This window comes from Nerophis ophidion, linkage group LG29, assembly GCF_033978795.1.
Source record: "Nerophis ophidion isolate RoL-2023_Sa linkage group LG29, RoL_Noph_v1.0, whole genome shotgun sequence".
NCBI lineage: Eukaryota > Metazoa > Chordata > Actinopteri > Syngnathiformes > Syngnathidae > Nerophis > Nerophis ophidion.
In genome coordinates this window covers 9,029,623-9,056,014 of record NC_084639.1, presented here as the reverse complement: position 1 = coordinate 9,056,014, position 26,392 = coordinate 9,029,623, and the positions used below count along the sequence as shown (strand labels likewise).

At 41.1% G+C, this 26,392-nt stretch overlaps 1 protein-coding gene across 6 annotated transcripts in view; it reads left to right on the top strand.

The window, feature by feature from the left end:
- enox2 (ecto-NOX disulfide-thiol exchanger 2) overlaps window positions 1-26,392 on the top strand; it is a 505,472-nt gene that overhangs the window by 187,118 nt on the left and 291,962 nt on the right. Inside the window, exon 1 of one of the 6 annotated variants that reach the window (XM_061891608.1) lies at window positions 8,932-8,950. The exons of the other annotated variants lie outside the window; for them this stretch is intronic. The gene's annotated coding sequence lies outside the window, so the exon portion shown is untranslated. Of the gene's footprint in view, window positions 1-8,931; window positions 8,951-26,392 lie in introns of those variants that run through there. 6 annotated transcript variants of the gene reach the window in all.

Genomic DNA, 26,392 nt, shown 5'->3' with positions numbered 1-26,392 from the left:
CTGCTTATTCGGGTGTTGATTAAAAACAGGCGATAATTAGATAAACAATTGAAAACATATTGCAGGGGTGTGCAAACTCCAGCTCGCAGGCCAAATGTGGCCCCGCATCTTCACTTCAGGGCGGTTATAGCTTATTTGGTAGAGTGGCCGTGCCAGCAACTTGAGGGTTCCAGGTTCGATCCTCACTGCCGTTGTGTCCTTGGGCAAGACACTTTACCCATCTGCTCCCAGTGCTACCCACACTGGTTTAAATGTAACTTAGATATCGGGTTTCACTATGTAAAAGCGCTTTGAGTCACGAGAGAAAAGCGCTATATAAATACAATTCACTTCAGTTTGGCCGCCCGAGACGACGGTTTAATTTCAGTGAGCAATCTGGCTGTGGTTTTATTTTAAATTTTAATACCCAAGTGTTTTGACAGGTGGCAAATTATAACACTCGTGAGGACAGTGTTAGAAACTCAGGTCAGTTGTTTACTTGTACACTGCATTTACTTATATGACCCAATAGAAAACGACCTTTTATGCAGCAAAAAAATAAAAAAAACACATGGTCACACGTTACACTTTCTGCTCACTGAGCTTTGTGGAAATTCCATCCATCCATTTTTTACCGCTTGTCCCTTTTGGGGTCGCTGGAGCCTATCTCAGTTACATTGGGGTGGTAGGTGGAGTACACCCTGGACAAGACGATATTATAGAAAAAAAAAAAAAAAAACATCCCATCACCATGAAAAAATTTAAATGACACCGATTTAATTCAAAGCATAATGGGAAAAATGCAAATCACTGTTCACCCTTATTCATGTTTGACTTCTTGCTGGTTGATATTTCTAATTTATCACACAACTTTAAAGAGGCCGTCAAAGAAGTAAACAAGGCAGGAGTTGAGCTTTAACTCTTCATAATAAATAATAAAGTAAATAATTAATTGTACATAAGTCAATACAGCCTTCTTTTTTTGCTCAATACTTCGTTGATGCACCTTTGGCAGCAATTACAGCCTCAAGTCTTTCTGAATACGGTGCCACAAGCTTGGCAAACCTTTTTGGGAATACTTGTGTACAGTTTTTTTTTGCTGTATTTTTTTTTTTTGAATGAATGAATATGCAATTTGAAAAAAAACTGTCGTTTTGGGGTATTGTGTGTAGAATTTTAAGGACCATTTTTTTTTCGTTTTCGTTTTTTTTAACACGTCTGTAGCATAAAATGGGGAAACTTGAAGCGCTGTGAATACTTTATGAATGTTTTTTACTGGCAGAAAGACAGCACGGCAGCGACAGAACCGATGATCTGCTCCGCTTTAGCATTATTAGCCTCGATGAGTACATAGTGCACAACAGCACGGCAGGCTTTATTAAAGCACACAATTTTCACACCGGCAGCAGTTTTTTTTTTTGTTTTTTTTTGACCCGCCGCTAATTAGAAACCTCAGCGGTTATTTTCTCTGTGCAGACCATGCTCTCAGTGACCACGGAGAGTCTGGTTAATTGAATAGCAGTGTGTTTTCTCCCTCTTTTAATTGGTTCACGGACAGTGTCCACAAAAAAATTATTGACAAGGAATCGACGGGTGCACCAGAGTCAGCTATGGCCTAATTTATTTTCTGTGACCTTTTAATTTCACACCACCTAGCATATAATATGCATGCGGGAAAACAATGACACAACGACTAAAACAAAAAAATTACGGTGTAGAAAACAATACATCAAAACAGCAACAGAGACAAAAATACATGACATGTGATACCTCATCTCACAATCCCCCGTCATTCAGAAGTAGGAAACTTATTCCGTTGGGCCCATTCGTCATGGTTTACCTGACACATGAAATGTGACAAATTATTGGGGTGCACTATCCACTTAAGACGGCAGGAGAGTGTTGAATATCTTAAAAATGTGTTTTGTGTAAATTCCAACTTTGACCACAGCGTCAGTTGCTATGGAGGGAGTCGCTTTCCATTATTTTCAGCAGACTGCATTCCAAAATCTGCGATGAGGTGGTGACTTGTCCGGGGTGTACCCCGGCCTTCCGCCCGAACGCAGCTGAGATAGGCTCCAGCATCCCTTCCCCGTGACCCCAAAAGGGACAAGCGGTAGAAAATGGATGGATGGATGCATTCCAAAATCCATCCATCCATCCATTTCCTACTGCTTGTCCCTTTTGAGGTCGCGGGCGGAAGGTGAGGTACTATACACACTTAAATCATGTGTTGTCCTTATTATAACACTTACTGTATACACGACTTTTAAATCAATTTTGATAGTAGGCTAATATAGCTAATATAAACACTTACATCATGTGTTGTCTTCAATATAACACTTATATAAGACTTTTAAAGTCATTTTGATAGTAGGCTAATAAAGCTAATATAGGCACTTACATCATGTGTTGCCTTCATTATAACACTTATTGTATATAAGACTTAAACATTTTTTGATAATAGGCTAATATAGCCAAAATAGACACTTACACCATGTGTTGTCTCCATTAGAATACGTATATAAGATTTTTAAGGTCATTTTGATAGTAGGCAAATATGGCTATTATAAACACTTACATCATGTGTTGCCTTCATTATAACACTTATATAAGACTTTTAAAGTTATTTTGATAGTAGGCTAATAATAGCTGATATAGACACTTACATCTTGTGTTGTCTTCATTATAACACTTATGTAAGACTTTTAAAGTAATTTTGATAGTAGGCTAATATAGCTAAAATAGACACTTACACCATGTGTTGTCTCCATTATAAGACTTATATATAAGATTTTTAAAGTCATTTCCATAGTAGGCTAATATAGACACTTACATCATGTGTTGCGACTTGTCCAGGGTGTACCCTGCCTTCCGCCCGATTGTAGCTGAGATAGGCGCCAGCGCCCCCCGCGACCCCGAAAGGGAATAAGCGGTAGAAAATGGATGGATGGATCATGTGTTGTTTTCATTATAACACTTATATAAGACTTTTAAATTCATCTTGTTAGTAGGCTAATATAGCTCATATAGACACTTACATCATGTTTTGTCTTCATTATAACACTTGTATAAGACTTTTAAAGCAATTTTGATAATAGGCTAATATAGACACAACATGTGTTGCTAGCATTATAAGACTTATAAAGTAACTCTGATAGTAGGCTAATATAGACACATCATGTGTTGCTTTCATTATAACACTTATATATAACTCTTATAGTCATTTTGATAGTAGGCTAATATAGTTTATAGACACTTACATCATGTGTTGTCTTCATTATTAACACTTACTGTATATTAGACTTTTAAAGCGATTTTGATAGTAGGCTAATATAGACACAACATGTGTTGCTAGCATTATAAGACTTTTGAAGTAATTCGGATAGTAGGCTAATATAGACACTTACATCATGTGTTGCCATCATTATAACACTTATATATGACTCTTATAGTCATTTTGATAGTAGGCTAATATAGCTAATATAGACACTTACATCATGTGTTGTCTTCATTATTAACACTTACTGTATATTAGACTTTTAAAGCGATTTTGATAGTAGGCTAATATAGACACAACATGTGTTGCTAGCATTATAAGACTTATAAAGTAACTCTGATAGTAGGCTAATATAGACACTTACATCATGTGTTGCCTTCATTATAACACTTATATATAACTCTTATAGTCATTTTGATAGTAGGCTAATATAGCTCATATAGACACATGTGTTGTCTTCATTATAACACTTACTGTATATAAGACTTGTAAAGCAATTTTGATAGTAGGCTAATATAGACACAACACGTGTTGCTAGCATTATAAGACTTTTAAAGTAATTCTGATAGTAGGCTAATATAGACACTTACATCATGTGTTGCCTTCATTTTAACACTTATATATGACTCTTATAGTCATTTTGATAGTAGGCTAATATAGCTAATATAGACACTTACATCATGTGTTGTCTTCATTATTAACACTTACTGTATATTAGACATTTAAAGCAATTTTGATAGTAGGCTAATATAGACACAACATGTGTTGCTAGCATTATAAGACTTATAAAGTAACTCTGATAGTAGGCTAATATAGACACATCATGTGTTGCTTTCATTATAACACTTATATATAACTCTTATAGTCATTTTGATAGTAGGCTAATATAGTTTATAGACACATCATGTGTTGTCTTCATTATAACACTTACTGTATATAAGACTTTTAAAGCAATTTTGATAGTAGGCTAATATAGACAACATGTGTTGCTAGCATTATAAGACTTATAAAGTAACTCTGATAGTAGGCTAATATAGACACTTACATCATGTGTTGCCTTTATTATAACACTTATATATAACTCTTATAGTCATTTTGATAGTAGGCTAATATAGCTAATATAGACACATGTGTTGTCTTCATTATAACACTTACTGTATATAAGACTTTTAAAGCAATTTTGATAGTAGGCTAATATAGACACAACATGTGTTGCTAGCATTATAAGACTTATAAAGTAACTCTGATAGTAGGCTAATATAGACACATCATGTGTTGCTTTCATTATAACACTATATATAACTCTTATAGTCATTTTGATAGTAGGCTAATATAGTTTATAGACACTTACATCATGTGTTGTCTTCATTATAACACTTACTGTATATAAGACTTTTAAAGCAATTTTGATAGTAGGCTAATATAGACACAACATGTGTTGCTAGCATTACAAGACTTTTAAAGTAATTCTGATAGTAGGCTAATATAGACACATCATGTGTTGCCTTCATTATAACACTTATATATGACTATTATAGTCATTTTGATAGGTGGCTAATATAGCTAATATAGACACTAACTTCATGTGTTGCCTTCATTATTAACACTTACTGTATATAAGACTTAATTTTGTGCAGCTCCAGACAGTTCCGGCATCTGTCTTCGGCCCTTGAAAGGAAATATTGTTCCTTACTTATTGTAACTTGAGGGAAACAATGGACCAGTCCTCTCTCACAGTGCATCTGTGCATCCAAGTACCAAGACAACACTTGTTTGGACGTATTTCCACCAAGGGAGGAATACACATTTGCCTTCTCAGCAAGTATTTATGTCAGCCGCACATTTTAATCATGACTTTGCAAGCGCCGCCGCCTCTGACCGTGCAAATCAACGAGACGCAATCTGGGTGGTGTTTACTGGACATCCCGGGTCTTGTCCCACCTACCGAGTCTCACATTCGGACACGTAGCGGGTTAACAAAGCAGGGGGGAAATAACAGCTCAGCCTCTGATGGCTCAAGTATCCCCTGGAGCCATATTTGGGCAAAGGCTGTTTGAAGAGCTGCTCTGTCAGCCCACTGGCCAGGAGACCCCCTCTCATGGAAGGTCTCGGAGCTCAACATTCATTCTGGGAAAACAGAATCGTCGAAACTAGGGCTGGACCATTATGGCAAAAATTATAATCACAATTATTAGGGTCCGCCAGGCCCATTGCAAAAGGACGTTGGTCGGGTCCGCTTTGGCTGCTGCCCCCGCGACTCAAGCCCTGGTCTTAGTCAGACCTACATAGAGGTTTTTGTTTCATGTCTCTACGACATTCCTAACAGAAGTTACAAGCAGGTTTGCCTGTGTTTTTTCCTAGGGGGCGCTAGAGCGCAATTTTGATTTTTAGTGTTTGTTTTTTTATTAGATGGCAATTTTCGCCAGTCCTGATGTGTGTGTAAAATTTGGTGAGTTTTGAAGCATGTTAACGGGGTCAAATTACAGATCGGCGTTTCTGGATGTTGTTGATAAATGGCTTTCGCTTTGCATAATCACAATTATTTTGATTGATATTTGAAAACGTGAGTATTTATTGTACCACAAAAAAAGTTTGTTTAAGGAAACATACCTGGATATAAATTAGTAACGAATAAACCACATCAAGTAAAATTATAGCAACATGAAAAACAGTAGTGTAGTGGAATATATTTATATAACGCTTTTCTCTAGTGTAGTGGTTCTTAACCTGGTTGGAGGTACCGAACCCCATCCGTTTCATTTGGGTTAGGGTTAACATCGAACCCTTCTTTAGTGAAAAATAAAATGTTTTTTTCTTAATTTAATCATAACTCATAAATATTAATCATGAAATAATGTTATTATATTAAATCAATACTAATAAAGATATATTTCACAAACAGAAAGTTACAGGAGTGTACACATGTTCCCATGTTTACATCTCATTGTGCAACATGTGAATGTTTTAGTGGGAACGAAATGCCATATCTGAAAGGGGTACAAATTATGAAAAACAATATTTTTTTTACTATTGTCATAGTAAGTGGGTCAACATACTTTTATTGGAAAATAATCTCAGGGAAATGACTACTGCCATTTGATTATAATAATATAACAAGTTATATTAGAAAATGATCTCAGGTAAGTGACATTGTTTGGGGGTATCCATAATGCGCCGATAGGGAGAAGTTTTTATTTACACGATGAGTCGGGTGTGTCTTTACCTCCGCGGCGAAGGCTCCGCCGAACCCCTGAGGCCGAACCATCGAACCCCTAGGGTTCGATCGAACCCAGGTTAAGAACCACTGCTCTAGTGACTAAAAGCGCTTCACATAGTGAAACCCATTGTCTAAGTTACATTTTCAAACCAGTGCGGGTGGCATTATGAGGCAAGTGGGTGATAACTCGGATGGCAGAAGTGGGGATCGAACCTGGAACCCTCAAGTTCACGGCAGCTCTACCCACCGAGCTACGCTGCCCAGTACAATTTTGTTTTTCCGGTTATTTTACCACCAAATAGTGTGTGATTTTTGTGTATTTAAATTTTTCATCCATCCATGTTGTATTCATGTATGTGTGATGCATCATGTTGTACGCATGCATGTGTGATGCATCATGTTGTACGCATGCATGTGTGATGCATCATGTTGTATGCATGCATGTGTGATGTATTATTCTGTATCCATGCATGTGTGATGCATCATGTTGTATGCATGCATGTGTGATGCATTATTCTGTATCCATGCATGTGTGATGCATCATGTTGTATGCATGCATGTGTGATGCATTATTCTCTATCCATGCATGTGTGATGCATGTTGCAAGCATGCATGTGTGATGAATCATGTTGCGTGCATGCGTGTGTGATGCATCATGTTGTATGCACGCTTGTGTGATGCATCATGTTGTATGCATTCATGCATGTGGGATGCATTATTCTGTATCCATGCATGTGTGATGCATCATGTTGTATGCACGCATGTGGGATGCATCATGTTGTATGCATGCGCGTGTGATGCATCATGTTGTATGCATGCATGTGTGATGCATTATTCTGTATCCATGCATGTGTGATGCATCATGTTGTATGCATGCATGTGTGATGCATCATGTTGTATGCATGCATGTGTGATGCATTATTCTGCATCCATGCATGTGTGATGCATTATTCTGTATCCATGCATGTGTGATGCAGCATGTTGTAAGCACGCATGTGTGATGCATCATGTTGTAAGCACACATGTGTGATGCATCAGGTTGCGTGCATGTGTGTGTGTGATTCATCATGTTGCATGCACGCATGTGTGATGCATCATGTTGTAAGCACGCATGTGTGATGCATCAGGTTGCGTGCATGTGTGTGTGTGATTCATCATGTTGCATGCACGCATGTGTGAAGCATCAGGTTGTATGCATGCGTGTGTGATTCATCATGTTGCATGCACGCATGTGTGAAGCATCAGGTTGTATGCATGCGTGTGTGATGTATCATGTTGCATGCATGCATGCATTTTCGAAATAATCTTAAACTGAATTAAACTCATTGGTTTAATTTCACATTTTCAGGGCTTGAAATACACAAAAACAAGTCCCAATAGGAAAGAAAAGTAGTTTTTTTTTTGCAAAACAAGGCCCGTGTACAGTTGCTGCCGGATACATCGCGGCAATAAAGCGCTGGTAACCATGGCGATGTAAATCACTCCGTTGGGGTTGAGGTCTTGGTTAGAGGTCCAGGCATGTGGTGAGAAGTATACATCCCCGTGATGTCCTCTGAAGTGAGAGGAACATGTGTCCCTCGGTTTAAGTTGATAAGGGGGGGCAGGCCAACAAGTGGAAGATTGCCGGTTTGATTCCCGCCTGAGGAGGGTCTAAATCAACCCCCGGTTGACGGGGACGCCGCGTCTTAAGGCACGAGGATAGTTGGCGGGAAGAAAAAGGAGTTGGCTCATGACGCAGGTTATAAATAGACACTCTTGGATGATTTATACTCCTCGTCTTGTGTCACCGCACTGCTGGGAATTGTCTGCATGTGAGCCCATCATCCAAGTCCCCCAATCTGAGACAAAGTCGCCCCGGCGTGACTCCTTCTAATTTTAGACGGTATTTCTGCTGCTGAAACTCTTCCTTTTTTCTTTTCTCACGCTTCGTTATGTCCCTGTTTTTGCACCTCTCCAATGCAAATATATTTCTGGTCTTGTGCGGAAACCTCCGAAACGGTTGTGAAGGCGCCCTCCCCAAATAGCCATTGTGCATTAGTGAATGGGAGTGCGTTGTTTACAACGCTCATAAAATGGTATCGGATGTGCTGACGCAGTCAAATCTCTTACAGTACTTAGACCTCCATTATGCATGAATGACCATAAACCCCCTCAGGATCTGACTGCAGTGTTCCAAAAATAAACGTTGAAGTTTGTAGCTCTGGTAGATGTTTTGTTGTTTTGGTTTCCTCATTACAGCAGTCCTTCTTGAGTAGTAGGGCGGGGCGGGCCACCCTGGTAGAGCGCAGTGCGATGCTGGGGGGGAGGTGGAGGGCTGGGGAATGCTTTATCAGTACCATGCGGTGTCATGCGTCAAACCCCGATTCGAAAACGCTGCAAAACGTGCTCCTTGTAGCCATTAGTGTCAAGACTTGGACTATGGTGTTGTTTGTTTTCCCATGGTACTAATCGATTGGACCGGACATGGCGTGAAGGTACGGACATCTTTTTTGAAGTTTTTTTCAAAATTTTTACCCATCATATCCCAAAAAAAGGCCTGATTTTCGCTATCTGTAAATCCACCATCCATTTTCCTGTGACGTCACATAGTGATGCCAATAGAAACAAAAATGGCAAATAGCCCAGCAAGATATAGCGACATTACCTCGGATTCAGACTCGGATTTCAGCGGCTTAATCGATTCAACAGATTACACATGTATTGAAACGGATGGTTGGAGTGTGGAGGCAGATAGCAAAAACGAAATTGAAGAAGAAACTGAAGCTATTGATCAAATAACTATTGAAGCTGTTCGGCGATCGCCTTCTAACCTACGATTGCATCTTTAGACCACTGGAGCAACTTAAATCCGTCGATTGGTAAGTGTTTGTTTGGCATTAAATGTGGGTAGAGGGAAAGGCTGAATGCAAATATAGCTACAAATGTACATACAGCTAGCCTAAATAGCATGTTAGCATTGATTAGCTGACAGGCATGCCGTGCGCAAATATGTCGGATTAGCACATAAGTCAATAACATCAACAAAACTCACCTTTGTGATTGGGTTGACTTTATCGTTGGAAATGCATCTGCTTTGAGTGTCGCAGGATATCCACACATTCTTGCCATCTCTGTGCCATGTCTGTTGTAGCATCGTCGGTAAAATGTGCAGACCAAACGAGGGACTTTCGCATCTTTTGACACTGGTGCAACTTGAATCCGTCGATTGGTATGTGTTTGTTTGGCATCAACTGTGGGTAGAGGGAAAGGCTGGATGCAAATATACCTACAAATGTACATACAGCTAGCCTAAATAGCATGTTAGCATCAATTAGCTGGCAGTCATGCCATGACCATACATGTCCGATTAGCACATAAATCTATCAACAAAACTCACCTTTGTGATTGGGTTGACTTTATCGTTGGAAATGCAACTGTTCTGAGTGTCGCATGATATCCCCACATTCTTGCCATCTCTGTGACATGTCTGTTGTAGCATCGTCTGTAAAATGTGCAGACCAAACAAACGACTTTCGCATCTTTTGACACTGGTGCAACTTAAATCCGTCGATTGGTATGTGTTTGTTTGGCACACTCCACGTAAATCAACTTGAATCCGTCTCTGTTCGTGTTGTTACGCCCTCCGACAACACACCGACGAGGCATGATGTCTCCAAGGTACTGTAAACAGTCGAAAAAACGGAAAATAACAGAGCTAATTTGTGTAATGTGTTCGAGAAAATGGTGGATTGTTTCCCATTGTGACGTCACGGGTGAAAGGTCATCGCTCTGACAGCGAACAAATGAAAGGCGTTTAGATCGCCAAATTCACCCTTTTAGAGTTCGGAAATCGGTAAAAAAAACATATGGTCTTTTTTCTGCAACATCAAGGTATATATTGACGCTTACATAGGTCTGGTGATAATGTTCCCCTTTAATTAATCACTTAAAAAGTACCAAACAAAAGGCGAGCACAAGGCGGAGAACAAACTTAACGCAGGAACAAACGAAAGGCGCTCTCAGCAGAGGTTCAAAACTTGGCTGAGAAAACAAAACTAACACATAAACAGACTAAGTACATGAAACAAAAGTACACTTACTGTGACGTGAAAAGCATGAAACTATGGCAAGAAGTGAGCAATCACAAGTGTGTAGAGGATGATGTCGCCAGGCTGACTGCCTGGCAACTACAGGCTTAAAAAGTGACATGGTGATTGATAACAGGTGCATGAGTCCAAGTAAATCAGGTGTGTGACATGACAGGTGAAAACTGAGTTGTCATGGTGACAAAAACAAACAAGAGTGCACAATGAGTCCAAAACCAAGCAGAACGTGACCACAAACCATGACAATTAGTGTTGTCTCGATACCAATTTTTTGGTACCGGTACCAAAATGTATTTCGGACACTTTTCTAAATAAAGGGGACCACAAAAAAATGTTTTTATTGGTTTTATTTTAACAAAAAATCTTCGGGTACTTTACCTCTAAAAGCTTAATGGCCACATGCGTGGACAGCACCTTTTTAGTGTCAGGCTTTCCCCTGACAGTTTGTTTGTGTTTTAGTTTTTTCCTCTGCATTTGTCTTTGTTTTCTCTGAGTTTAGTATCTCCTGTCTTTAGTTCCTGTCAAGTGCTCTTATTTTGGTTCAGCTTCCTGTTTGTCTCCCTGTGTGCTGTTGTCACCTCATCTGCGGCTGATTGGCACCTGGCTACACCTGTTGTCAATCAGCCCGCTCCTATTTGTACCCACTGTGTCTTCCAGTCAGTGCAGGATCATTGTCGTTGCCACATGTCACTTTTGTCATTGCCATCGTGTCGTGTCGTTTTGTTACAGCTACTACCTGTCGTGCTACATTTTGTCCTGGTTGTCGTAGTGGTAAGCTGTTTCTGTTAGCAATTAGCTGTTTCCAGTTTTTCCTGTTTTCTACCCGCTAGCTTCCACGCTAGGCCCTTTTTTGTTTCTTGCTAGCTTCTATGCTAAAGACCCTCAGTTTGTTATCCGCCTCGTGCGCGCTTTGTGTTAGTACCGTTTTGTTTGATTTTGTCGTAGTATCTTTATTAAATCATGTTTTCTTGTTCTATGCCTGCCTCCGTCTCTGCATCTTGGGGTTCGACACCAAATAACTCTGACATTTAGCTCTTATGTACAAAATTGTGTACACTACTGAATTGGGGTCTTATGGCCGCTTATGTGGACACTTATGCTGCCATCTGGTGGTGTCAGAAGAGTATAACATACAATGGAATTTGGGGAAAAAAAGTGTAAAAATAAGAATTAGCATGTCACTAAATATGAAGTACACGTTTGTGTACTTATGGACTAAGAAGATCATAAAAAAGATTATTCTTATGTTGTGTTGTAATTAGGATCCAATACGCCTAAATAGTTAAGAGAAATAAAAAAAACATGTAGACTCTCTCTGCATGAAAGTTTAAAATGAGCATATATTAATGCAGTATGTATAAGAATGTTTTAATGTAGACACATAGAATCATCATACTGCTGTGATTATATGTGTCAAGTGTTCATTCAAGGCTAAGGCAAAATATTGAGATGTATATCGTGTATCGTGACATGGCCTAAAAATATTGAGATATCAATAAAAGGCCATATCACCCGGCCCTACACCAAACACACTGGCTAAATCAGGCTAGATTTAAGGTTTTAGAATGGCCTTCCCAAAGTCCTGACTTAAAGGTGTGGGCAATGCTAAGGAAACAAGTCCATGTCAGAAAACCAACAACGGCGTGGGACAGTGAGAGAGTGGCCGTGCGCAACCCGAGGGTGCCTGGTTCAATTCCCACCTAGTACCGACCTCGTCACGTCCGTTGTGTCCTGAGCAAGACACTTCACCCTTGCTCCTGATGGGTGCTGGTTAGCGCCTTGCATGGCAGCTCCCTCCATCAGTGTGTGAATGTGTGTGTGAATGGGTAAATGTGGAAGTAGTGTCAAAGCGCTTTGAGTACCTTGAAGGTAGAAAAGCGCTATACAAGTATAACCCATTTATCATTTACTTATAAATTTAGCTGAACTGCACCAATTTTGTCAAGAGGAGTGGTCAAAAATTCAACCAGAAGCTTGTGGATGGCTACCAAAATTGCAGTGAAATTTTCCAAAGGACATGTAAACAAATATTAACATTGCTGTATGTATACTTTTGGCCCAGCAGATTTGCTCACATTTTCAGTAGACCCATAATAAATTCTTAAAAGAACCGAACTTCATGAATGTTTTTTTTTGTGACCAACAAGTATGTGCTCCAATCACTCTATCACAAAAAAATACGAGTTGTAGAAATGATTGGAAACTCAAGACAGCCATGACTTTATGTTCTTTACAAGTGTATGTAAACTTTTGACCACGACTGTATATTTTTATCTCAGGTTATAGATTCTCACATCCCAATTTTTAACCTCTTTCCATAGCAGTGTCCTATGGTCTTACAGCTCCTGCTGGTTGCTACCAAGCATTTCTGTGTCAGTTTGTCCGCACCCCCCCTAAAAAATGGATGTTGGACTTTTTATTCATTCATTGTGTCAGCTGAATGACCCCTTCTGGGGCACGGCAGCCTTCTCCGTCGTGGTATAAGTGTGATCTACCGACGGGCTAATTGCCCTCGTCCTGATCGCTTCCACGGCCGGACCATTTACTCTGCAAAAGGTCATTTCCTGGTTGTGGGTCCCCGAGTGGCCATCAGCGCGACTCGCGGCCGCAGCTGATGGCCCCCTCCCCCATGTTAGCGTTGACTGGACTGTATTTTGTAAATGGCTCCGGCTCATCCCTCGGGATGCCCGTCTGGAATGTGTAAAACAGCTGGGAATGTGTGACTGCCATCAGGCAAAGCCGAGGTCACAGACTCGAAGCTGCAGATCGGTTGAGTGTGCTCTTTCTCAGTTTGGCTTTGAGTGCTTCGGGCTTCTCAAAATATATTTAATACACTATATAACCAAAAGTGTTTGGCCACCTGCCTTGGCTCACATAGGAACTTGAAGTGCCATTCCTAACCCATAGGGTTCTATATGATGTGGGTCCATCTTTTGCAGCTATTACAGCTTCAACTCTTCTGGGAAGTCTGTCCACAAGGTTGCGGAATTTTCCACCATTCTTTCAAAAGCTCATTGGTGAGGTCACACACTGATGTTGGTCGAGAAGGCCTGGCTCTCTGTCTCCGTTCTAATTCATCCCAAAGGTGTTCTATCGGGTTCAGGTCAGGACTCTGTGCAGGCCAGTCAAGTTAATCCACACCAGACTCTGTCATCCATGTCTTTATGGACTTTGCTCTGTGCACTGGTGCACAGTCATGTTGGAAGAGGAAGGGGCCCGCTCCAAACTGTTCCCACTAGGTTGGGAGCATGGAATTGTCCAAAATGTTTTGGTATCCTGGAGCATTCAAAGTTCCTTTCACTGGAACTAAGGGGCCAAGCCCAACTCCTGAAAAACAACCCCACGCCATAATTCCTCCTCCACCAAAGTTCACACTCGGCACAATGCAGTCCAAAATGTAGCGTTCTCCTGGCAACTTCCAAACCCAGACTCGTCCATAAGATTGCTAGATGGAAAAGCGTGATGCTGATCATTTTTTGGCAATATAGTGTAAGAACGGTAGAGGTTATATATGAAATTTAGCACTTTCACCGACAAGGACGTTAAACGTTAAGTATATCTGTCACACGCTAAAGTTGGTCGAGAAGGCCTGGCTCTCAGTCTCCATTCTAATTCATCCCAAAGGTGTTCTATCGGCTTCAGGTCAGGACTCTGTGCAGGCCAGTCAAGTTCATCCACACCAGACTCTGTCTTCCATGTCTTTATGGACCTTGCTTTGTGCACTGGTGCACAGTCATGTTGGAAGAGGAAGGGGGCCTGCTCCAAACTGTTCCCACAAGGTTGGGAGCATGGAATTGTCCAAAATGTTTTGGTATCCTGGAGCATTCAAAGTTCCTTTCACTGGAACTAAGGGGCCAAGCCCAACTACTGAAAAACAACCCCGCACCATAATTCCTCCTCCACCAGGCCTGGCTCTCAGTCTCTCATTTTTAATTAATCCCAAAGGTGTTCTATCGGGTTCAGGTCAGGACTCTGCGCAGGCCACTCAAGTTCATCCACACCAGACTCTGTCATCCATGGAGTCATTCCGAACTTTCTAGCATTTTAAAAATGCAGTAGAGTGGAAAAACAAGTTGACTTCATATGCTTAATTGTGTTTAATTGTATCCATTAAACCATATCCAGTTGTATTTAGAATCCACAAAGTATATGAAAATACCGTCTATGATGCCACAATTTTCCACAGATTCAGTCAGCCATTTGGAATATTCCACTCTGGACACCTTCTGTAATTTCTGTAGATCATCTGTCACTGTTGTAACGCTTCTGTACTCTGACCATATCATTAGAGCAGTCATACTGGAAATATGCAAACACTAGAAATACATGTGCTGTTTATCATTCACAATCCGTTTGTAAGACAAGAACTCATACTCTTGGCTTTTTTATGCATTCTAAATCGTAAATATACAGCTAACAATTGAGTCAACAGGTATTGCGCTCATTATATTCTCTAGAAATAATTAAAAAGCACCAACAATACTCCATTTACATGCTGTGACCTGAAAATGAACCAAATATGAGTGATATTGTTATAAGTGCTAATGCTGACCGACTATTTTAGCGGCCCATTGATAGCAGTGAGCTAATGCTAGCGTACGCTGCTATCATTGACACACTGAGCCGGCGGCTGCTTCCGCTTCGTCTCAAACTTGCTTAAAGTAAATTCTGTGATTATAATTCATGCATTTCTCACCTGCTAGTAGACAAATGTGGCCATGGAGCGACCGGCTGGTTCACTTTCACATCCCCCGAGATGGCGAAAAAGACGCTCGTTGCGGCAAAAATTTTTTGGGGGTATTGTGATTGATTCTTCATCTAAGCAGAATTTATGTGAGCGTCCCGTAGGTCTAAATATGCGGATATATTACTGTAATTGTTTTATTATGGTTAGTTTGTATTAGAGATATAGGCCGATAAATGCTTTAAAATGTGATATCGTAAATTATCAGTACCGGACATGCACCTGGGGATAGGTTGATTGGCAACACTAAATTGGCCCTAGTGTGTGAATGTGAGTGTGAATGTTGTCTGTCTATGTGTGTTGGCCCTGCGATGAGTTGGCGACTTGTCCAGGGTGTACCCCGCCTTACGCCAGATTGTAGCTGAGATAGGCGCCAGCGCCCCCCGCGACCCCGAAAGGGAATAAGCGGTAGAAAATGGATGGATGGATGGTTTCAAAAAGTAAAATGTATGACTTTTTAAAACGCCGCTGTACGGAGTGGTACACGGACGTAGGGAGATGTACAGAGCGCCAATAAACCTTAAAGGCACTGCCTTTGCGGGCCGGTCCAATCACATGATATCTACGGCTTTTAACACACACAAGTGAATGCAATGCATACTTGTTCAACAGCCATACAGGTCACACTGAGGGTGGCCGTATAAACAACTTTAACACTGTTACAAATATGCGCCACACTGTGAACCCACACCAAACAAGAATGACATACACCCCCCCCTCTCAGGGAGAGCCTGTCCCAAATTCCAAGCTGCTGTTTTGAGGCATGTTAAAAAAAAAATAATGCACTTTGTGACTTCAATAATAAATATGGCAGTGCCATGTTGGCCTTTTTTTCCATAACTTGAGTTAATTTATTTTGGAAAACCTTGTTACATTGTTTAATGCATCCAGCGGGGCATCACAACTAAATTAGGCATAATAATGTGTTAATTCCACGACTGTATGTACCGGTATCGGTTGATATCGGCATCGGTAATTAAGGGTTGGACAATATCGGCGCCATTAGCCATTTAGTTTGTATGTTTAGCGCCTTTCAATCATGCTTTTGCTATCGTGCTATAAAGCGGCGTCCATCTCTCGGCTTCTGAAAAATACCACTCATCCTCTTTGTGTTCGGGCTCAAAAATATAAGGTCCTGAATCCTTATTTTTCCCAAAGTAATTTTTTGTCAAGCACTATTGTTGATGGGGAAGGGATCTGACGTGACTGGCTCGCTCATTATACCTCAAAATCTCCATGAGATTGATACTGTTTTGATCATTTCTATTTACTTGTCAACTTTGGCCGTCTTTGGGTGTCATAAATCAGATTTTATATCATAATACCTTCAAAATAGAGGCAACTTGTTTTTTTTCCAGACTACTGCTACTTTGAAGCCAGTGATGTTTGCACTGCATCTTTGCCACACAGGAATAAAAGCCTGTGTTTTTAGCCTGGGGCATGTAGTTGACATCTTATATAAAAATTCATTTTTTTTTTTTACCACGCTATTATTCCTCACCAAATGTCTGTCCCCGGGGAGAAGACTAAGACGTTTGCAGCAAAGGTCACATTAAAACATTGATTGACTTCATGATGGGCCAGAGCTACACTTTAGCACGCATCGGTGGCGGGGAATAAAAAACACAACTTGTTTTTTTGAATAAATCAGACATGTCTTTTTTTGGTCCCTAAGTGGGTATTTACTTGACTGAGCATAACCTATGGCAGGCCTGGGCAATTATTTTGACTCGGGGGGGCCAAATTTAGAGAAAAAAGAGTGTCTATTTTTAGGAACAGTAATAGACAACCTTACAATAACGTCAGATTGAAAGCTAAAAACTTTATGACGGACCGCCTTCAAAAAACGGAATGCAATTTTACATTTTTATACTTAATGAGACACCCAGAATGTACATAAAAATACAAAAAAATGTGGGATTTGCGACAAACCCCGTTTCCATATGAATTGGGAAATTGTGTTAGATGTAAATATAAACAGAATACAATGATTTGCAAATCCTTTTCAACCCATATTCAGTTGAATATGCTACAAAGACAACATATTTGATGTTCAAACTGATAAATATTTTTTTTTTTTTCGCAAAAAATCATTAACTTTAGAATTTGATGTCAGCAACACGTGACAAAGAAGTTGGGAAAAGTGGCAATAAATACTGATAAAGTTGAGGAATGCTCATCAAACACTTATTTGGAACATCCCACAGGTGTGCAGGATAATTGGGAAAAGGTGGGTGCCATGATTGGGTATAAAAACAGCTTCCCAAAAAATGCTCAGTCTTTCACAAGAAAGGATGGGGCGAGGTACACCCCTTTGTCCACAACTGCGTGAGCAAATAGTCACACAGTTTAAGAACAACGTTTCTCAAAGTGCAATTGCAAGAAATTTAGGGATTTCAACGTCTGTGGTCCATAATATCATCAAAAGGTTCAGAGAATCTGGAGAAATCACTCCACGTAAGCGGCATGGCCGGAAACCAACATTGAATGACCGTGACCTTCAATCCCTCAGACGGCACTGTATCAAAAACCGACATCAATTTCTAAAGGATATCATCACATGGGCTCAGGAACACTTCAGAAAACCTTTTGATGATTTTACGGACTGTAGATGGTAAAATCCCTAAATTCCTTGCAATAGCCCGTTGAGAAATGTTGTTCTAAAATGTTTCGACAATTTGCTTACAATTTGGTGACCCTCGCCTCATCCTTGTTTGTGAATTACTTAACATTTCATGGAAGCTGCTTTTATACCCAATCATGGCACCCAACTGTTCCCAATCAGCCTGCACACCTGTGGGATGTTCAAAATAAGTGTTTGATGAGCATTCCACAACTTTATCAGTATTTATTGCCACCCTTCCCAACTTCTTTGTCAGGCGTTGCTGGCATCAATTTTAAAGTTAATGATTATTTGCAAAAAAAAAAAATGTTTACCAGTTTGAACATCAAATATGTTGTCTTTGTAGCATATTCAACTGAATATGGGTTGAAAATGATTTGCAAGTCATTGTATTCTGTTTATATTTACATCTAACACAATTTCCCAACTCATATGGAAACGGGGTTTGTAGATGACCATAGTAACTAATTAGGTGACCATAGTAACTAGTATTTCATGCAAACGCGCAGATTCCAAACATTGAAAGACTTAGTATAGTTGAAGACTTACGGTCATTAAACAATATCATAATGGCAGCTACACTTTCCATCTTCATCCATCCATCCATCCATCTTCTTCCGCTTATCCGAGGTCGGGTCGAGGGGGCAACAGCCTAAGCAGGGAAACCCAGACTTCCCTCTCCCCAGCCACTTCGTGTAGCTCTTCCCGGGGGATCCCGAGGCGTTCCCAGGCCAGCCGGGAGACATAGTCTTCCCAACGTGTCCTGGGTCTTCCCCGTGGCCTCCTACCGGTTGGACGTGCCCTAGACACCTCCCTAGGGAGGCGTTCGGGTGGCATCCTGACCAGATGCCCGAACCACCTCATCTGGCTCCTCTCGATGTGAAGGAGCAGTGGCTTTACTTTGAGTTCCTCCCGGATGACAGAGCTTCTCACCCTATCTCTAAGGGAGAGCCCCGCCACCCGGCGGAGGAAACTAATTTCGGCCGCTTGTACCCGTGATCTTATCCTTTCGGTCATGACCCAAAGCTCATGACCATAGGTGAGGATGGGAACGTAGATCGACCGGTAAATTGAGAGCTTTGCCTTCCGGCTCAGCTCCGAAGAGGCAACGTGGGTCACCCCTCCAATGGGCTCACCACCCATAGCAGGGGCCATAGAGGTCGGGTGCAATGTGAGCTGGGCGGCAGCCGAAGGCAGGGCACTTGGCGGTCCGATCCTCGGCTACAGAAGCTACCTCTTGGGACTTTCCATCTTAAAGATCGAAAAATAATTATTTGGGAATGTCCGGCGTGCCAGGTTGAAAAGCTTAATGGGCCGCATGTGGCCCCCGGGCCTTAAAGGCCTACTGAAATGAGATTTTCTTATTTAAACGGGGATAGCAGGTCCATTCTATGTGTCATACTTCATCATTTCGTGATATTGCCATATTTTTGCTGAAAGGATTTAGTAGAGAACATCGACGATAAAGTTCGCAACTTTTGGTCGCTAATAGAAAAGCCTTGCCTTTACCGGAAGTATGTGCGCGTGACGTCACGAGTTGCAGGGCTCCACACATATTCACATTGTTTTTAATGGGAGCCACCAGCAATAAGGGCAATTCGGACCGAATTAATTTGAGCGAGGATGAAAGATTTGTGAATTAGGATATTGACAGTGAAGGACTAGGGGAAAAAAATCCGCGGCGGCAGTGTGAGCGTTTCAGATGTAATTTGACACATTCACTAGGATAATTCTGGAAGATCCCTTATCTGCCTATTGTTTTAATAGTGTTTTAGTGAGATTTTAAAGATTGTAAAGACATATCTCGAGATCGGATGGCTGCGGTGAACGCGCAGTGTCTCAGAGAGAAGCTCACAGCTGCCTTTTTTGACAGCTGCTGCAGGACGACGAATAATCCAATGATGTCTCCGGTAAGATGTATATCACAATTTCCCCATCCAAAAACATGCTGGTTGACGTAGAGAAAACACGTTCGCTTGACCGCTCTGCTTCACAACAAACAAAGAAACACCGGCTGTGTCTCGGTGTTAAAGACAGCTGCAATCCACCACTTTCCACCAACAGCATTCTTCTTTAGAGTCTCCATTATTAAATGAACAAATTGCAAAAGATTCAGCAACACAGATGTCCAGAACGCTGTGTAATTATGCGATTAAAGCAGACGACTTATAGCCGCAAGTGGTGCAGCGCTAATATTTCCTGACAGTCCGTGATGTCACGCGTACGCGTCATCATTCCGCGACGTTTTCAACAAGAAACTCCTGGGAAATTTAAAATTGCAATTTAGTAAACTAAAAAGGCCGTATTGGCATGTGTTGCAATGTTAATATTTCATCATTGATATATAAACTATCAGACTGCGTGGTCGGTAGTAGTGGGTTTCAGTAGGCCTTTAATTTGCCCAGGTCTGACCTATGGTGACCCCGAGTGCCCACCCTCCCTGAAGTCAAACAGAGATGTTGTTGTTGTGCAGAGACGCCTTATTTATGCCTTTCATTTCACCATGGCAGCTCAAGGAATATATCCCCTCCCCTTGTCATTGCAGAGCGTGGCTTCTTTTGCTTCGCTGAATAATGCCTCCTGGCACACCAAAAAAAAAAAAAAAAGCCTCTTTGCCACAAACACCTTCGCTCCGCTTTGCCGTGACAAAACAACGAGCGACATGAAACAATGAGGGCTGACGTTTTGTGCCTCGGGGTTCATTAGCTCAGTCATGGATGAGTAAAGATTGTCTTTTGTAGCCACAGCTTGGAATGTTAGCGAGTGGAAAATGGGACACGGAATGCTTAAGTCTTTATGGAGCATGGGCATAGCCGTCGTTCTTTGACACGTAAATCCTTATTAGATTATTTTGTTTTGTTTAATTTAGAACAGGGGTGTCAAACATACGGCCCAGCAAACCCATCCATGCGGACTGGACACTGGCTGAGACTTACTGGGCAGCTTTCTTGGTTTTGCTTTGTTGGGTCTGCTCCTTTCTCTGGACATGCTCCCCCTAACCCAGCAGACAATGGCATGGAACACCGCAGAGTTCACCACAGTGGTCAAAAGTTTATATATCCTTGTAAAGGAATGGTATGGCGTAGTGCAGGGGTCACCAACACGGTGCCCGCGGGCACCAGGTCGCCCGTAAGGACCAGATGAGTCGCCCGCTGGCCTGTTCTAAAAATAACTCAAATAGCAGCATTTACCAGTGAGCTGCCTGTATTTTTTTAATTTTATTTATTTACTAGCAAGCTGGTCTCGCTTTGCTCGACATTTTTAATTCTAAGAGAGACAAAACCTAAATAGAATTTGAAAATCCAAGAACATATTTTAAAGACTTGGTCTTCACTTGTTTAAATAAATTCATTTATTTTTTTACTTTGCTTCTTATAACTTTCAGAAAGACAATTTTAGAGAAAAAATACAACCTTAAAAATGATTTTAGGATTTTTAAACACAAATACCTTTTTACCATTAAAATTCCTTCCTCTCCTTACTGACAATTTAAATCAAAGTTCAATTATTTTTCTTTTATTGTAAAGAATAATAAATACATTTAATACTTCATTTTAGCTTCTGTTTTTTCGACAAAGATTATTTGTGAAATATTTCTTCAAACTTCTTATGATTAAAATTCCCCAAAAATTATTCCGGCAAATCTAGAAAATCTTTAGAACCAAATTTAAATCTGATTTCAATGTCTTTTGAATTTCTTTTAGAATTTTTGTTCTGGAAAATCTAGAAGAAATAATGATTTGTCTTTGTTAGAAATATAGCTTGGTCCAATTTGTTATATATTCTAACAAAATACAGATTGGATTTTAACCTATTTAAAACATGTCATCAAAATCCTAAAATGAATCTTAATCAGGAAAAATTACTAATGATGTTACATAAATGTTTTATTTTTTATTTTTCAAAAATAATCGAATTAGCCAGTTTTTCTCTTCATTTTTTTCGGTTGAATTTTGAATTTTAAAGAGTCGAAATTGGAGATAAACAATGTTTCCAAATTAAATTTTCATTTTTTTCCCTGTTTTCTCCTCTTTTAAACCGTTCAAATAAGTGTTTTTTTCATCATTAATTCTCTACAATAAACCTTCCGTAAAAGGAAAAAAAATGTACGACGGAATGCACAACTGAAATACCCTTATGTATATATATATATATATATGTGTATATATATATATATATATATATGTGTATATATATATATATATATATGTGTGTATATATATATATATATATATTTATATATATATGTATATGTATATATATATATATATATAGATTTACTTATTAAAGGTAAATTGAGCAAATTGGCTATCTCTGGCAATTTATTTAAGTGTGTATCAAACTGGTAGCCCTTCGCATTAATCAGTACCCAAGAAGTAGCTCTTGGTTTCAGAAAGGTTGGTGACCCCTGGCTAGTGAGTAGAGCGGCCGTGCCAGAAACCTGATTGCTGCAGGTTCGCTCCCAGCCTCTTGACATCCAAATCGCTGCTGTTGTGTCCTTGGGCAGGACACGTCACCCTTGCCACCCTGGTGCCGCTCACACTTATGAATGAATGAAATGATGTATGAGTGAAACTGGCAGCTTCGCTTCTGTCAGTATACCCCTTTACATCTGTAGCTATGAATGTAGCTTACCACCACCAGGTGTGAATGAATGATGGGTTCTCACTTCTCTGTGAGCGCATTGAGTGTCTAATAATAGAAAAGAGCATAAAAAATCTAATTCATTATTATTATTATTATTATTATTATTTTTAAATGGGCCAGCACAGTGGCAGAGGGGTTAGTGCATCTGCCTCACTATACGAAGGTCCTGAGTAGTCTTGGGTTCAATCCCGGGCTCGGGATCTTTCTGTGTGGAGTTTGCATGTCCTCCCCGTGACTGCGTGGGTTCCCTCCGGGTACTCCGGCTTCTTCCCACCTCCAAAGACATGAAATGTTGTTGTTTTTCTGACATTGACTTGTTTCTTCAGCATTGTCCACACGTTTAAGTCAGGACTTTGGGAAGGCCATTCTAAAACCTTACTTCTAGCCTGATTTAGCCATTCCTTTACTACTTTTGACGTGTGTTCGGGGTAGGGCCGGGCGATATGGCCTTTTTAATATCTCGATATTTTTTAGGCCATGTCACGATACACGATATATATCTCCATATTTTTGCCTTAGCCTTGAATGAACACCTGATGCATATAATCAAAGCAGTATGATGATTCTTTGTCTACATTAAAACATTCTTCTTCATACTGCATTAATATATGCTCAATTTTTCATGCAGAGAGGGAAACCGCAACTAAGTCAATTGACCAAAACTGTATTTATTAAACAGTTATTAAGCAGTGGCACAAACATTCATGTCATTTCCAAAACAGAAAGTGCAAGATTGTCAGAGACATTGTAAAACAAGCTATGAGTGCACTTTTGTGCATGATGTCACTAAGATCAAACGACACTAAATTAAAGTGCATTTTTGTACAGAATGCTACTACAATAGTTTAAAACAAATAAAGTGCACTTTTGTGCATGATGTCACACAAGATATTTCAATACCTGTCTAATAAAAATGAGCTGCATAATAGGAAATCGAATCGCTATGTGATGGGTTACTGCGGACGTTATCTCCTTATGTTGTTCAAAATTTTTTTTTCATACCGTGTTGATGTGGAAATGGTTGCCTCGGCATTTTGTTGGTGTGGCACTGAATGGAGATTTTGATATGCAGAGTTTCAAGCACTCTGGGGGTGACTTTTCAAATGATGCTACATATTAGCATTAATGCTACTTTTTATAGCAACGTTTTTGCCCCATACTCGACATATTACGGTTGTCTGTTTGACATATTCCCACTTGAAGCCAAACCAACGTCAAACGATGGACCCCCTGCTTTTTTTCTTGGGAATTAATTCTTCCTTAATTTGTTACCAGATTTGCACCTTCTTTCTCTCGTGTTACCACTCGCACCACAGCTAATGTTACCCATGCCGCTACCTCTCTTCTCCGCGAGTGCTTATACGTATGTGACGTATGTAAGAAGGTGCGCTTGTTTTACATCTCTGAGAAAAGGAGGGACGAGAAAGAGAAACGCCTGTAGTGTAATGCCCGCAGCTAATAGCAACTCCGTGATAACGTGTACTCCAATATCACAATAGTTATTTTCTATATCCATCCATCCATCCATCATCTTCCGCTTATCCGAGGTCGGGTCGCGGGGGCAACAGCCTAAGCAGGGAAACCCAGACTTCCCTCTCCCCAGCCACTTCGTCTAGCTCTTCCCGGGGGATCCCGAGGCGTTCCCAGGCCAGCCGGGAGACATAGTCTTCCCAACGTGTCCTGGGTCTTCCCCGTGGCCTCCTACCGTTTGGACGTGCCCTAAACACCTCCCTAGGGAGGCGTTCGGGTGGCATCCTGACCAGATGCCCGAACCACCTCATCTGGCTCCTCTCGATGTGGAGGAGCAGCGGCTTTACTTTGAGTTCCTCCCGGATGGCAGAGCTTCTCACCCTATCTCTAAGGGAGAGCCCCGCCACACGGCGGAGGAAACTCATTTCGGCCGCTCGTACCCGTGATCTTATCCTTTCGGTCATGACCCAAAGCTCATGACCATAGGTGAGGATGGGAACGTAGATCGACCGGTAAATTGAGAGCTTTGCCTTCCGGCTCAGCTCCTTCTTCACTACAACGGATCGGTACAACGTCCGCATTACTGAAGACGCCGCACCGATCCGCCTGTCGATCTCACTATCCACTCTTCCCTCACTCGTGAACAAGACTCCTAGGTACTTGAACTCCTCCACTTGGGGCAGGGTCTCCTCCCCAACCCGGAGATGGCACTCCACCCTTTTCCGGGCGAGAACCATGGACTCTATCGCACAGAGACAAACCCACAATATATATATAGAGTATATCGATGTATTGCCCAGCCCTATACTGGGTCATTGTCCTGTTGAAACACCCAACTGCGCCGAAGACCCATCTTCAACTGATGATTGTATGTTGTCCTGGAGAATTTGGAGGTAATCCTCCTTTTTCATTGTCCCATTTACTCTGTAAAGCACCAGTTCCATTGGCAGCGAATCAGGCCCAGAGCATAATACTACCACCACCATACTTGGCGGTATACATGGTGTTCCTGGGATTAAAGTTGTCCCATTTTCTCCTCCAAACATATTGCTGGGTATTGCGGCCAAACAGCCAACTTTTTGTTTCATCTGACCACAGAACTTTCCTCCAGAAGGTCTTATCTTCGTCCATGTGATGTCACGAGTTTGACACCCCTGATTTAGCGCTTCCTCTAAGTGCATTGTCTGGCTTTCTGCGGACAGCTGATCACTTTCACTCCTCTCTGTTTCTCTGCCTTTCCGAGAAATCTCACTTTTCTCTTAATGCTGCTTGATCGCCAAACAGCTGACTGGCACATTTTCATACTGATTGGCGTATTGAGCCGCCGACAAGCCAGAGACTTATCGGGGAATAAAAACAAAGCTTAGATTCTTGATTCAGACTGTAATTTAATGCTGGAACGAGGAAGACTCGGTTCGCAGTTTGAGCAGTTATTATTTTTTTTTTTTTTCCAATAACGAGCGGTAAATATGCTAATCCCGAGTTGTATCAAGATGGCGTGCGTCGATGGTGATCGTCATCGCACTTCAAAGTGCGGCCGTAAGACCTCAGCGTGGTGCTGAATGACAAGCAGCCATCTGTTCATTATTTTCCCCGATACGGGAAACCCGCCCCCAGAAATAGCATCAGTCGGCTTCGAGAGCCGGCGTTTGAAAGTGGGCCGCGTGCGTTCTTTGGAAGCGCTGGGATCTGGTGAGCATTCCCACTCGGGGAAGCCGAGGTCTGGTACATTTGGAAGCAGACTCGGTCCCGCTTCGTTCCCCCTTTGGAGGCGTGGAGGAGAGCGAGGGAAGGCCGGCAAACAATAGAGACAGCGAAGGAGCATTAATTGGCACACGAGGGAATACGGCCTCTTATCTGCTCTCCTTGAAACGCCGCCGTGGTAAAGGTGTGGGCTTGCCTTTCAAACGCTGACTAAAGCTTTGCAATCATAGCTCACAGACAAAAACGACAAATTCAGTTGAATTTATGGCTAAAGCCTTCCACCTCCCCTTGTCATTCTATTTATGGTTCCTTGAATAGATCAGTGCTGTCTCTGTACAGAAGATGGGTATGGAGAACTTTTTTTTTTAAACGAGTAGGGTTGTACGGTATACCGGTATTAGTATAGTGACGCGATACTAATGAATCATATTCGGTACTATACCGCCTCTAAAAAAGTACCAGTCCGCCACCATCCCCGTCGTCGTAACGCTGTGTCATTGCTGGTCTACGAGGGAACGTTAGGATTTTATCCATACCATTATCGATATCGGTATTGGTATGCATCTGTAGTCTTATCAATAGCATGTATCATTGGTCTAAATAAAGATGTGGAAAAAAATTATAATTATTAGCTTTATTATTA